Source organism: Meriones unguiculatus, chromosome 5 (assembly GCF_030254825.1).
Source record: "Meriones unguiculatus strain TT.TT164.6M chromosome 5, Bangor_MerUng_6.1, whole genome shotgun sequence".
NCBI lineage: Eukaryota > Metazoa > Chordata > Mammalia > Rodentia > Muridae > Meriones > Meriones unguiculatus.
In genome coordinates, this window is record NC_083353.1 from 106,671,799 (window position 1) to 106,685,065 (window position 13,267).

The 13,267-nt window shown below is 44.9% G+C and overlaps 1 protein-coding gene across 3 annotated transcripts in view; it reads right to left on the reverse strand.

Annotated features, from left to right (window-relative positions):
* The window catches only part of Raf1 (Raf-1 proto-oncogene, serine/threonine kinase), a 54,621-nt gene extending 46,188 nt beyond the window's left edge, over positions 1-8,433 (reverse strand). For 2 of the 3 annotated variants that reach the window (XM_021641016.2, XM_060383974.1), the window contains exon 1: positions 8,039-8,433. The gene's annotated coding sequence lies outside the window, so the exon portion shown is untranslated. The remainder of the gene's footprint in view (positions 1-8,038) is intronic. The other variant, XM_060383975.1, reaches the window with a different exon arrangement.
* Between the last annotated feature and the right edge of the window lie 4,834 nt (positions 8,434-13,267).

The following is a 13,267-nucleotide window of genomic DNA, read 5'->3' on the forward strand; positions in this document are numbered from 1 at the left end:
AAATTATTTCCCTACAAATATCAATAAATAAACATGAAATAAGCTTGGATAGTGGTGGCACACACCTTTGATCGAGTGTAGGAAAGCCAGGGCTACACAGAGAAACTGTCTCAAAAAAACAAACGAACAAATAAACAACAAAAAATGAGTTAGAAATCAGCCACTGGAATTCATTATCTAACAAGAAGAGGAGCTTCAGTGGGGCACAGTGGCACACGCCTGTAATCCCAGCACTCCAGGAGGCAGAGGCAGGTGGATCGCTGTTAATTTGAGGTCAGCCTGGTCTACAACCAGCCAAGGTACAGAGAAACCAGGTCTCGAAAATTTTTTTTGAGGAGTTCACAATGACTATACAGTAGAGGCCACAGAGGAAATGGTCACGGAGTGACTCTCAGAGGAGCAAGAACAAGCAGGAAAGCCCTGTTAACCACTATCAGACAAAATCCTTCACAGTAAGAGCTTGCATCCATCAATCACCCTGTACCAGTCACAGTGAGTGCCTGCACCTACTAAGTACTTTCAAAAAACAGCCTCTAGGGCTGGCAGCTTTTTAGGGTTAAGGGTACTTGCCTGATGGTCTGAGTTCCAGGACTCACACAGAAGGAAAAATAAATTCCTTCCTCTGACCTTCACGTGTGTGCTGGACAGATGGTAAGTGCTTAAGAGTATTTACAGTTAGTTCTTGGCAGAAGACCTAAGTCAGTTGCAGCATCTGTGTCAGGTGCCCAACAAGTACCTGTAACTCCAGCTCCAGGAGGACCCAATGCCCCTGGGACTCCTTAGACTTCTGCACTCACATGCCTACACCCCCACAGGCACATGCATGCACACAACTAAATCTTAACATAATAATAACTTTTAGGGGGCTGGAAAGATGGATCAGAGGTTAGGAGCATTGGCTGCTCTTCCAGAGGCCCTGAGTTCAAGTCCCAGCCATCACATGGTGGCTCACAACCATCTGTAATGAGATCTGATGCCATCTTCTGGTGTGCAGGTGTACATGCAGACAGAACACCGTACACATCATAAATATATAAATAAATACTTTTTAAAATACTTTCAGTAGGATGGTAACAAATACCTGTGATTCTAGCATACAGGAGGCTGAAGCAGGATTAGATCAAGGCTAGACTTGGCTATATAATGCTTTCAAAGCCAATGTGGACTACATGAAACCCTGTCTTGGAAATTTTAAAAATGCAGTAGCTAAAGAGATGGCTCCATGGTAAAGAACATTTATTGCTCTTCCAGAGGACCCAGGTTCAATCGCCAGTAACCACATGGTTGGGTTATAGGTACAAATCCATCCATAACTCTACTTATGGAATCCAAGAGTCACATACAGGACGTACATACATGCATGCAGGTAAACATTCATATATGTAAATATATTAAGTTGAAAATTATTTTTAAATCTGAAGGCAAGAGACCCTGGGTTTGATCTATATAAATTGAGTGTCAAGGCTCATGTCTGTTATCCTAGTAATTAAGAAGTAGAGGCAGGAAGATCAAAAGTTCAAGGCCGGGGGCTGAGAGATGGCTCAGAGGTTAAGAGCACTAGCTGCTCTTCCAAAGATCCTGAGTTCAATTCCCAGCAACCACATGGTGGCTCACAACCATCTATAATGATACCTGGTTTCCCCCCTGCTGGCGTGCAGGTATACACACAGACAGAACATTGTATAGATAATAAATAAATCTTAAAAAAAAAAAAAAGTTCAAGGCCATTCTTGGAAGCATAGGAAGTTCAACTACATAGGAGAATAAAGGTTTAAAGGAGAATAACAGAATAAGCAGGGTTAAACTGGGAGATGGCTCAGCGGTTAAGAGCAATGGCTATTATTCCAGCAGATCCGGGTTCAATTACCAGCACCCACATGGCAGCTCACAATTGTCTGTAACTCCAATTCCAAGGGACTCGACACCCTCATACAGACATACATTCAGGCAAAACATCATGCACATAAAATAAAAATAAATATTTTTTTAAAAGAAGGGTTAACCTGGGGTGGGGGGCGAAAGTAGGGTAGAGGAGGGAGCATGGACAAGGCCTTTCAAAAAGGACATGGAAACCTAGTACTACAGAAACTTCCTAAAGTATCTGTATCTATACACACACACACAAAGAAAGAGAGTTTAAATGTTAAGATTTAGTTGTGTGCATGCATGTGCCTGTGGGGGTGTAGGCGTGTGAGTGCAGAAGCCTAAGGAGTCCCAGAGACACTGGGTCCCCTGGAGCTGGAGTTACAGGTAGTAGACACCAGCGCATAACTAATAAAAATCCCAGTTTTGGAAATGGACTATACTTTTGTAGCTGTTGGCCAATGAGGTTCCACAGACTCCACTCCCCCCAAACATTACAGGATACTGTCACTGCTCTTGGATATCCTCCAGAACTTGATGGCAAGATCCGACTGCTGAAGAGACCACATACTTGAGTCATAGGACGTGGTGAAATCAAGCTGGTATGGACCTAAAAGCTTCACCCCTATTGGCTAGCTTTCAAAGGGTAGGAGAGGGCTATGCACAGTACTAGAAGGGAAAAGCAATCGTCATCATTCGCAGCTAGGAACATTGAGAGCTACAATAATGACTCGTCTGCAAGGACATGGTGCAATGGTGGCACAAACAGCATGTGAGTACTAACCACTTTCTGATTAGATTTTAAGTCCCACTCCCCGGTATGAAGCCAATATGTGGTACCATTATAAGGCTTATGACTTGACAGGACATAGGCCCTAGGGGAAAAGTTACTATTATTATGCTGCTAAAAGAACAGTATTAAGCTGACTCTTAATGATTGATTGTTACACATAGATACATACTGCAAAATGTATCTCTCATCATTCTACCCCTCAAAGATTCAGGAATCATTGAGGAACAGGAAGCAAGAAAGCATCTAAGTACCTGAGGCAAGGAAATATTGGATACAGCGAGGTAGCTGAAGATATCAACTCTCAGTGTTTGGGAGAATATAAGTAAAAAACCTCTGCAAACCAAGCCAGATCAAATCCTAGCCTGGACAAGGGCACACAATCCCACCCCTAGTCCAGGAACTACTGGCAACTGTCAGCTGCTGGAAAAAGGAAAGACAATTTTCTCTAAGTGTAACCCCTGGTAAATCAACCACTCTCCAGTAGACAACCACATATCCAAGAATATTTGGACAACACAAATGGTCTTGAAAGATTAAAAAAAAAAGAAAGAAAGAAGACACAAAGGGAAGGAGAAGGGTGAATCTGAGACGCATTGGAGAAGGGGGCCAATATAATCAAAACATGCTATATGAAATTCTCAAAGAACTAATAAAAAGCCAGGATTATATGCATACCTATAATCCCAGCATTCAGAAGGCTGAGGCAATAAGATTGCCATGAGGCTAGCCTGGGCTTCTGTCTAAAAACAATAAGCACATGAAACAATAACTCATTTAGACATAACTACTATGACTCTACCATCACTAATGTACTGGGTTGAAGAAATGCAAACAGAATGGCAGTTTTTGCCTGGTCCACTTATAGTCTTAGGTTTAATCCCCAGGACTGTACCCATAAAAACAGAAAAGGGAGATGTTTTGCCCAACCATCATGTCTCATTATAGCAGAAAGTCAAGGAAAAAATCAGAGAGAACTTTTACTTCATAGTAGGTTGGAGGGAAATAAAGAGAAGAGAACATCTTGACTCAACCAGTCATACTTACTCTTGCTACTGGATGACAGTAAATTAGATACAACAGTTAGAAAAAGGAAAGTGAAGCAGGGTATGGTGGCACACGCCTTTAATCACAGTGCTTGGGAGGCAGAAGGTAGATCTCTGTGAGTTCAGGCCAGCCTGGTCTACAGAGTGAGTTCCAGGACAGCCAGGATCATATAGAGTGACCCTGTCTCAAAAAAAAGAAATGAAAAGAAAGATAACTAAAGAGGAAGATGACTCTACACAGCACAGACCATACCACTTCTCTGAAGGAATGCACTACAAGAGTTCACTTAAAACATTCTCATTGCCTGCTCCTTCACATTCGTTAACCAAAAATGTAAACAACTAAATCATAAGGGTTTGCAAATTCTAAAATAGTTCTTTAGGATTGTTAATCGCCACCCAGCTAAATCCTTTAGAACCTAGTCTAAAAATAAAACTGTGTCATGTGTTCTTCAAAAATATACTATGTACACTGATTGGAATGTGATGCTAATTAACAAAGAGCAATTTTTAAAAAACTTCAAATATCCTGTGCCAAGCTAAATAACAAATACATACCATCCATTTGAAATTTTCTTCAGTTAAACTGAGATTCTGGGAATAATTTCAAAAGTCAAACATCTGAAATCACTCACTAGGTGTTATAATCCCAAATCTCAAGATGACTGAAACAGAAGAATCACATATTTGAGGCCAGCCTTGCCTACATAGGTAATTATTACAAGTATTCATTTAATTTTTTTGTTTGTTTTATGTGTATGGGTATTTGGTCTGCATTTATGCTTAGACACAAACCCAGATCTTCTGCAAGAACAACAAGTGCTCTTAAGCATTGAACCATCTCTCCAGCCCTGAGACTACGTATTTTAAAAACAACAACTGAACTGGAACAATGGCTTATCAGTTAAAGGTGCTCACTGCTCTTGCAGAAAATCTGGTTGGGTTTCCAGAACCCACACAGTGGCACACAACTACTTGTAATTCCAACTCCAGAGGATCTGATGCTCTCTCTCTTCTGACCTCCACTTACACTGTACACAGTGGTGCATACACTCAGTCACACAACATACACATACACAGACAATAAAATAATTTTAAAAATCACCACAACAAAAACCACTAAAGGGCTAGAGAGAGGGCTCAGCGGTTAAGGGAACTAGCTGCTCTTGAAGAGACCTGGGTTCAGTTCCAAGTACCCACCCACATACTGGCTCACAATTGTCTGTAACCTCAGTTCCAGGTGATAAATGCCCACTTCCCACCTCCAAGGCACCAGGCATATATGGCAAAATACCCATACATATATAATTTAAAAAGCAACTAAAATTAAACCACTGAGAGCTACACAAATAATTCTGGGAGCAAAGGAGTAACAGAATGACTCAAACACTACAAAAATTAAAGGTGTCAATTTTAATGTGTAATTAAGGACTTTTTACTCATAACTTTGAAGGCCAAAATAAAACACTCAGACATTGTTATCATCAGATTACAGACAAAAGTTTAGACCTACCCCATTAGTAGCATCAAACTCTTAACATAAATATCTAGTGTCATATTTTAAACAATTAGCAATTTCACCCATCCATATGTAAACATATCAGAAAAATAAAATTTAAAAAAAGAACCCTCAACAACCTCTTCCTAAAAAACCTATACCTTTATAGCACTTGGGCGGCAGAGGCAGAGAAGTCACTGTAAGTTAAAGTGAGTTTGTCCAAAAATTACATAGTGAGACCCTGCCTAAAAAGACCAATAACAAAAAAAAAAAAAAAACCAACATTCCTGATTTTTATGGTCTACATACAACATCAGAAAAAAAAAAAATCTCAATCAAAGCTTAATTTTATGGTTTCATAAATCCCTCACTGTTACATTTGTTCACTGTCTCTCAGAGACAATAAATACATTCTGTTCTACAAGTCAACATTAAGGCATGCTGTTTAGCTAGCAAACTCCTCCCAAAATCAGGATTATTACTAGTAAATCTTAACAGGCAAACTAAAGCATTCTCTCATGATTTTTTTGTTTTTAGGTAGTAGGTGACTAACAAAGTTTTGTCTGACATTTAAACATTAAATAATCACACATTTACTAGTAGATTTCCTAAAACACCAAATTGAAGTTAGTCATTGTACTTCCATCAAAAAAAAAAAAGTTAGTGCTTCTGCAAATGTCAAATTAACTTCCAAAAAGTGTGAAGCTGTAATCTTCTAAGCAAAAGTGGCTTGAAGCTAAAATCAACTGGGTTCAGTGTACTTGTGATGCAGTATCATTCTTAGTTTTAGGATACTTTTTGTCATAAGTGAAAGGTTTTAATATAGTTCTCAGTGTTTAGTTTTGTTTTGTTTTTTTCTACTAGGCCAAATCCCTTAAAATGCATTCAAAAGTATTTCAGTCAAGCCTTCTATTTCACGATACACAAGGTCGTTTTCAACTATTGACAAGACCTTAACAAAGCTGCCTGATCCCACTTCGGGGCACAATCAGCCTTGCAGACCTAAGATAAGCCTCCAGAACAGAAACATCAGCAGGTTTATTTTTCCAAGTACCCAGGGCTCAGCTAGGTCAAATGTTGCTGCTGTATTTTAAACAGCTTACTTAGTCCTTGAAGTGATAAGAGTAAAAACAAGTCAAAAGAACCTCAGTGGTTTTCAGTGGTACACAGCACCACAGACTTGGAAACTGCCTCTGATGTCTCTTCATATTGAAGAGCCTCCTCAGCATAAGCCTTAATCGAAGTAGCTATTCTAGAAGACTGATATTCATGGGCTGGAGATTTTTTTAACAAAGCCCCTCAATCTGGGGACTCAGTCCAAAGAAAACTGTACTATATAAATAGGGTCAATTAGAAATACTTTCATGCTACACTTTTTCAGGTGTTTTCCATAATCTGACAATGTCTGTATGTTTGGGGAACATGTTTTACGTGGTCTGCAGCGAGTTTAAACTCAGAGTACAGAATATTACGTTTGTGAAGTCAATATTTTTTGTGAGCAGGTATATAACCTTAGAAGAACCTGCAAGAAAATCTCAGAAGAACAGTGAACAAGCACATTTTGTATCAATTACCAAAACTGGTTACCTAGACTTTACAAAGTAAATCTTTCAGCTTAATCAACTTCACTACCATAAGGGGAGCGGGGCAAAGCAGCAACCAGCAAGAGTTACAACTTAGCAAACATGAAGTTAATTAATTCAAACTAAATTAGTTCACCATTATCCATCACCACCGACACGTCACAAGGTAATCAAATTTTCTTTCGGACCCTGACATTTCACTGCTTCCTGCACCCCACATTTACTAGCTGCTCCCCAAACTCACCCCAACTCCCGCAGGCCATGCCTCTGTGCCTCGGTGCCAGTTGCTCCCTCCGCTGACAATGCCCTCCCCTCGGCCTCACCTGGCCAACAGAGTCGTTCTCAACTCCGCGCAAAAACAAGCAGGGAACCTCAGGACTGTTCTACTCTCCAAAGCTCACTAACTGTTCTAAATCCCAAAACCGCTTGGGAAACCAAGCCTTATCACCGAGCATTGTTTTCACGCCCCGAGAGCCAGAGCACCAAGGGCAGACAGGGTCTCTCCACAGACCCCACAGGACGCAATGCAGGCATCCAGACCTGCCCTGAATTCATTCCCCACTTCCATGCACAGACCCGGCCTACTCCCCAGGTCCCAGTTACGTCTCAACCGGGACCGTCCCTCCTAACAAAAGAATGAAAACCAAAGGCACACCCTGGGCCCTGGAGAAAGAACAATGAATGAACGCGGCCGCCTCGCCTCCCGTCATGTACCAACTCCTCTCTCTGCATCCATCCACTGGCTCTGCAGAGCCTGGGAGGCTGTCGCTTCACACAAAAGGCCAGCCCGGCTCCCGATCTCCAGCATCCCGGGCCTCCCCTTAAGGAAGCCCCGGGCGAGGTCCCACGCCTTTGTGGCGGGGCAGTGACCCGTTTCTCGCTGCCTTCCCTGACTCCTCTCGTCTTCCCTAAAAGGGTGTCACTTAAGCGAAGCAGCCCGAAGGAGGTGCAAGGCCGGGCTCCCCCCACTTCTGCAGCCCGAAAGAAAAAGAACAAGCCCATCCCAGTGACAACACAGACACTGGGCAGCTCTGGGAGGATCCCCCCCACCCCACCCCCATTGCCAAAATATGAGAAATGCGCGCTGGGCACCGAGGTGGCGCTGGCACGTTTCCGAAAAACACTGGGAAATCTGAGCAGGGGTGTGGAAACTGGCTCGCCGGCCATGACACCCGGCCCGCACCCGGCCCGCCACTCCGGTGACAGCGGCCGGGCCGGCCCCGCACCCCGCGGCCACGCCGTCAGCCCTGCGGCCTACCTGAGGGAGCCGGGCCGGGCCGGGTCCCGTGGTGCAGCGGCGGCTGTGTTTGAGAGAACGGGATACGGTCACATTCGGCGCGTCCCCAGCCCGGGGGACGGGGCCCCGGGGAGGCCCCGCATCGCTGCACTAGCGCCCCGCGCCTCAGGGCACGCGCCCCAAAGCCCGGCCAGCTGGCCCGTCCGAGGGCCCGCGGAGAGCGACAGAGAAGCCTTCCCGCCTCAGGCTCGCTCCGTTCTAACTCCCGCCATCTAAGATGGCGGCGCAAGCACCAGCGATGAAGACGCTCTCGGGCCGCCCCGGCGAGCAAGTCATGCGCTCGACGCTCGTCTTGTCGACCTGCGGCGCCGCGGACTCACCGTCTCTGCGCGAGCTCTCGGGCTCGGCTGTCCGCTTAAAACTTGGTTCGGGGATCTATCGCTCCGGCCTGGAATCTGGCCCCGCCTTCGGGGGGCGTGGCTTCGCGATAATGTAGCCGCCATTTCGGGGCTGAGACTGACGGCTGGAAGAGGCTGCGTCTGGCCGGAGGCGTGGGTCAGTGCATTTCAACCACCGTCGGGCCGCCCGTGAGGCCCGCGGAGGACCTTACGCGCCCGATGACACACGGGACAGGGCCCAGCTTCGGTGCCTCCTCTCCAAAGTTGACACCCGTGGAGAATGGCGCCTTACGGGTTTTGTGGGAAAGCCCACACACTGTATTTAAACCTCAGGTTCCTCATTTGGAAATCGAGGGTTCGCTGTGGTAGATCAGATGGCCCGAAAACTGAAAGTATGTTGTTGCACACTTGCAATCCCAGCGCTTGGGACGTGAAGGCAAGAGGCTCAGAAGCTCACGATCATGCTGAGCTGCGTAAGACTCTGTCTCAAATTGAAAAAAAAAGGATCGTCAAAAACGTTTTTAAATTGATGAGCCAATATGGCCCACGGTGAACTGAAGCCAGTCGTGTGCCTTCGCTCAGCCCTGATGGGACAGACACCTGGAGGACAATGACATCGTCAGCGTTCTTTTTATCTCTTTTTTTTTTATGTGCATTGGTGTGAGGGTGTCAGATCCCCAGGAACTACTGCAGTTACAGACACTTGGGAGCTGCTATGGAGGCCTCTGGAAGGCAAGCCAGTGCTCTTAAACACTGGGCAGTCTCTCCAGCCCTGAAATAGGGGCTTTTTAATTTGAGGCTGGCCTCGGACTCTTCTTCCGCCTCTGTGTAACTATTTTCAAAGTAGCCATTTTGGAACCTGCGAGGCAGCTCAGAGAGTAAGAAGTTTTCACAGTAAAACCGGAGATCATTCACCTGGTCCCAGGAGAGGAGAGAATAGACTCCTGACCTCAGTGCGTGCTCTGCTACGTGTGCAACCTGCAACCGCACTTACAAACACACATTATACAATTTTTTTTTTTTAAGTAACCATTTCTAAGTAAACATCTCTTGGCATTTAGTACATTCACAGTAGCAAACTGAAGTTGTAACCACAACTTCAGTTCCAAAACATTTCCACTACTCTGAAATAAAATTACCCCCTAGGCAGTTTCTCACTAGCTTCCCACCCCAGGCAACCACCAACTCATTTTGCTTCTACAGACTTTTTATTCTAGATTATCTGTGTGCATGGATATTGATAAAGTGTGGGGCCTTTTAAGTCACTTAGCCTGTTTCCAAGTTCATCTGTAATACATGGGTGCCAAAACTTAATTCCTCTTTAGGGCTAAACTGTTCCATCAAATTTGCACCAGATTTTCTGTGTCTAGAATAACATGGATATGTAGGCCTTTTCTATCTTTTGGCTATTGTGTTGGTTACTTTTCTGGTTTCTGTAACAAAACACTGGACAAATAAAGGGAAGGGAGGGAGCCTCATGGTGGCCTGTAATCCCAGCACCCTGGGAGGCAAGAGGCAGGCTAGTTCAAGGCGCCTGGTCTACAGAGCGAGTCTAGGACAGCCAAGGCTACACAGAGAAACCCTGTATTGAAAAATAATAATAATAATAATAATAATAATAATAATAATAATAATGAAAGGATGGGCTTATTTTGTCTGACTGTTCAAGGACGTAGTCGTCCACCATGATGGGAAAGCCATGATGGCAGGAGATTGAAGCTGATGGCTATGTCCTGTCCACAGCCAGGACATAGCGAGATAAATGTACATCTTAGCTCATCTCTGCTTTTCATTTACTTTTACTCAATCTGAGACCACCACCACCACAGGCCCTGCCCATGGAGTAGTGTCGCTTTTAGAATGCCTCATCCAATATCAGTTAACCCAATCTGGAAACTCCCTGACAGACAAAGATGTGTCTCCTAGGCGAGTCTAGAGCGGTGGTTCTCAACCTTCCTAACACTGCAACCCTTTAATAAGCCTCCCCCTCAACCATACAATTTTTACTGCTGCTTCAGAACTGTAATTTGGCTACTGTCTTGAACTGTCATGTAAATGTTTTCCGGTGTTCATAGGCTACCCCTGTGAAAGGGAAAGGGGACCCACAGCTTGAGAGCCACTGGAGCCTGTGAAATTGGCAGTCAGAATTACCTATTCATTACAGCCATAGTGAGTGGTGGTTATTTGTGTAGTACGTACTTATGTGAGTTCCTTTTATTTTATTTTATTTTTTCTTGGTTTGGTTTAGTTTGGGTTTGTTTTTTGAGAAAAGCTCTCACTATGGAGCCCTGGCAGGCCTGGAACTCACTAGGAAAACCAAGCCATGCTGAAACTCAGAGATTTGTCAGCCGATGCCTCTCGAGTGCTGGAATTAAAGGTGTGCTCCTGGCCAAGTATTTGTTTTGTTTTGTTTAGGGTTTATTTTTAATTATGTGTATATGGTAAGAGGGGTGGCATATGCGCATTAATGTAGGTGTCCATGGAATCTAGGAGAGGATGTTGAATTCCTGGGAGCCTGATTGACAGGCGGTGTGAGCCGCCCAATGTGTGCTGAATATGTGGATGCTAGGAATAGAACTCAGTTCCTCCTGCTCACGCCCTTAGCCACTGAACCATCTCTCTTAGCTCTCCATTTCTCATTTTCTGGAGTTGATTTCTGTGAATGGAATCTGGGGAAACACTTTGCATCCTGCTGGGTTGCATGCCCCCCACCTCGGAGACCTAGTTTGTCTGTAGGGCATGCTAGAGTTCATTAGGAAAACTTGCAAGAGGAGCTGGGGCAGGGCGGGGGTGGGAGCTGATAAACAGTTTGAAGAATGAATAGGTGGTGTCAGATCCAGAGCGAAAGAGGAGAAGCAGGGTGAGAGGAAGGCTGAAGACAACTTTGACTGAGTTAGAACATTCTCAGCTTCAGAAGTTGCATTGCTAATGTGTTTAGATGTGAAAACTGATAAGTATACCTTTTTAAATAGCTCAATAAAATTTCTTTTAGAAGATGCTACAAGCTTTAAGCCTGGTAAAAGCACATTTTTAGGGGCTGGGGACCTGGCTCAGCAGATAAAGAACTTTTGCTATTCTTGTAGAGGACCCGGACTCTGTTTCCTGCACTAACATGGTAGCACACAACCATCCATAACTTAAGTTCCAGGGGATCCAACACCCTCTTCTGACCTCTTCACACACCATACATATAAAATAAAATACAAAAAAGTTACTTTTGAGATATAAATAAATAAGTAGTATCTGTCATTTATGAAGTCATCTTTTATCATGCATTTTTCCACACTCTCCAACACACAGCCAATGAAAGGCCTCATCTTCACTTGAGGATCCTTCAGAGACTATAAATTCATTTGCCCTAGCTTCATTTAAAGATCCATGTAAAGTCAAACCGTGATGGTGCCTACCTATTACCCCAACACTCCGAAAGCTGAGGCAGAAGGAAAGTTCAGAGCAGCCTGGAGTACATAAAAAAAAGCCCATCTTAAAAATGTATGTAAAGCCGAGGATATGCCATGCCAAGCCCTGTGTTAGCCTTGGGCCCGTAACAATGAGCGACCCAAAGTCCCTCAAGGGGACTAATGCAAACCAGCGTCTAACAGGTAAGCCATATGCCTGTGAGGCTGAAGTTAGTGAAGAAGATGATGGGAATGGAAGGATGGGAAGGGTACACCTTGAGATTCAGGACAGGATGGCCTCCTTTAGATGATGGTTAAGCAAGGCACTGAGAATAAGAGGCCAGGAAGGCGCACTGTGAGCAATTGAAAGGATACACGCAAGGGTCATGATGTGGGACAGGAGAAAGGCAAGCGCGTTGACGGCAAAGGGCCAGGAGGAGATGAGGCCAGCAAGGTGAGGACAGAGGACAGAGTCATAACCAGTCTGACACCCACGCCCTGGCCCTTGCTTGCCATCTTGCCTCTCCAGTGAGTTTAATTTTAGGCACAGAAGAGTTTGGAGTGTGGGCCCTGCCTGGGCTAGGTGCTGGGAGAGAGACAGCCATGTAAATAAACAGTCACCCCACCAGGTGAGTGGGAGGGCACCAGAGGAGGAAGGGAGGGATGGCCTCTGCCACAGTGGGTCAGGAAAGCCTCCACGGGGCGAGGCTCATCAGAGGATGAGTTGGAATTTTCCAGAGAGAAAGGCAGGAGGCTGAGCAGAGCAATCAAGAGCATAGAATGTGGCTGGCTAGATGGTGTGCTTGGGGAACAGCACTGTTATCCAGTGGGAGATTGCCTCCCAGAGCAGGCAATGAAAAAAAAAGGGAAGGAGAAATTTGGAGGAGCGGCTATCTGGCCCTCAGGGCCAGAAGATACAGCCCTCCCATGGTGCGTGCTTGGTGTCACCTGCATGGAAGCTTAAGCAGACACTGGAAGAACAGAACTGAGCACCCAGCACAGAAGCAGCCTGGTCCTCCATGAACTAGCTGCCTACTGTCTCTGGACTAGATAAAATGGTCAGAAGCACACCACCCTCAAAAAGAAACAAAGATGCCACCTCTCTAGGGGAACAGTCAAGTTACTAAGAGTCCTATGGGGCAGGAGCTAGGGCTGCAGCCATCTTTGGAAAATAGAAGCAGCCACACCTATGAGATGCATTTTTTTTTCAAGTATCTTGTAAAATAAAAATAAAAAATTTAAAAAATTAAAAAAAAAAAAGGCATCACAAGGGGCAGGAGAGATGGCTCAGCAGTTAAGAGCCCTTGCTGCTCTTCCAGAGAACCTGGACTTGATTCCAGCACCCATACGGCAGCTAACAGCTCTCCGTAATTCCAGTTCCAGGGGATCTCTTGCCCTCTCCTTGCCTCTCTGGGCACTGCATGCATGTTGTGCACAGACATATGCGCAGGCAA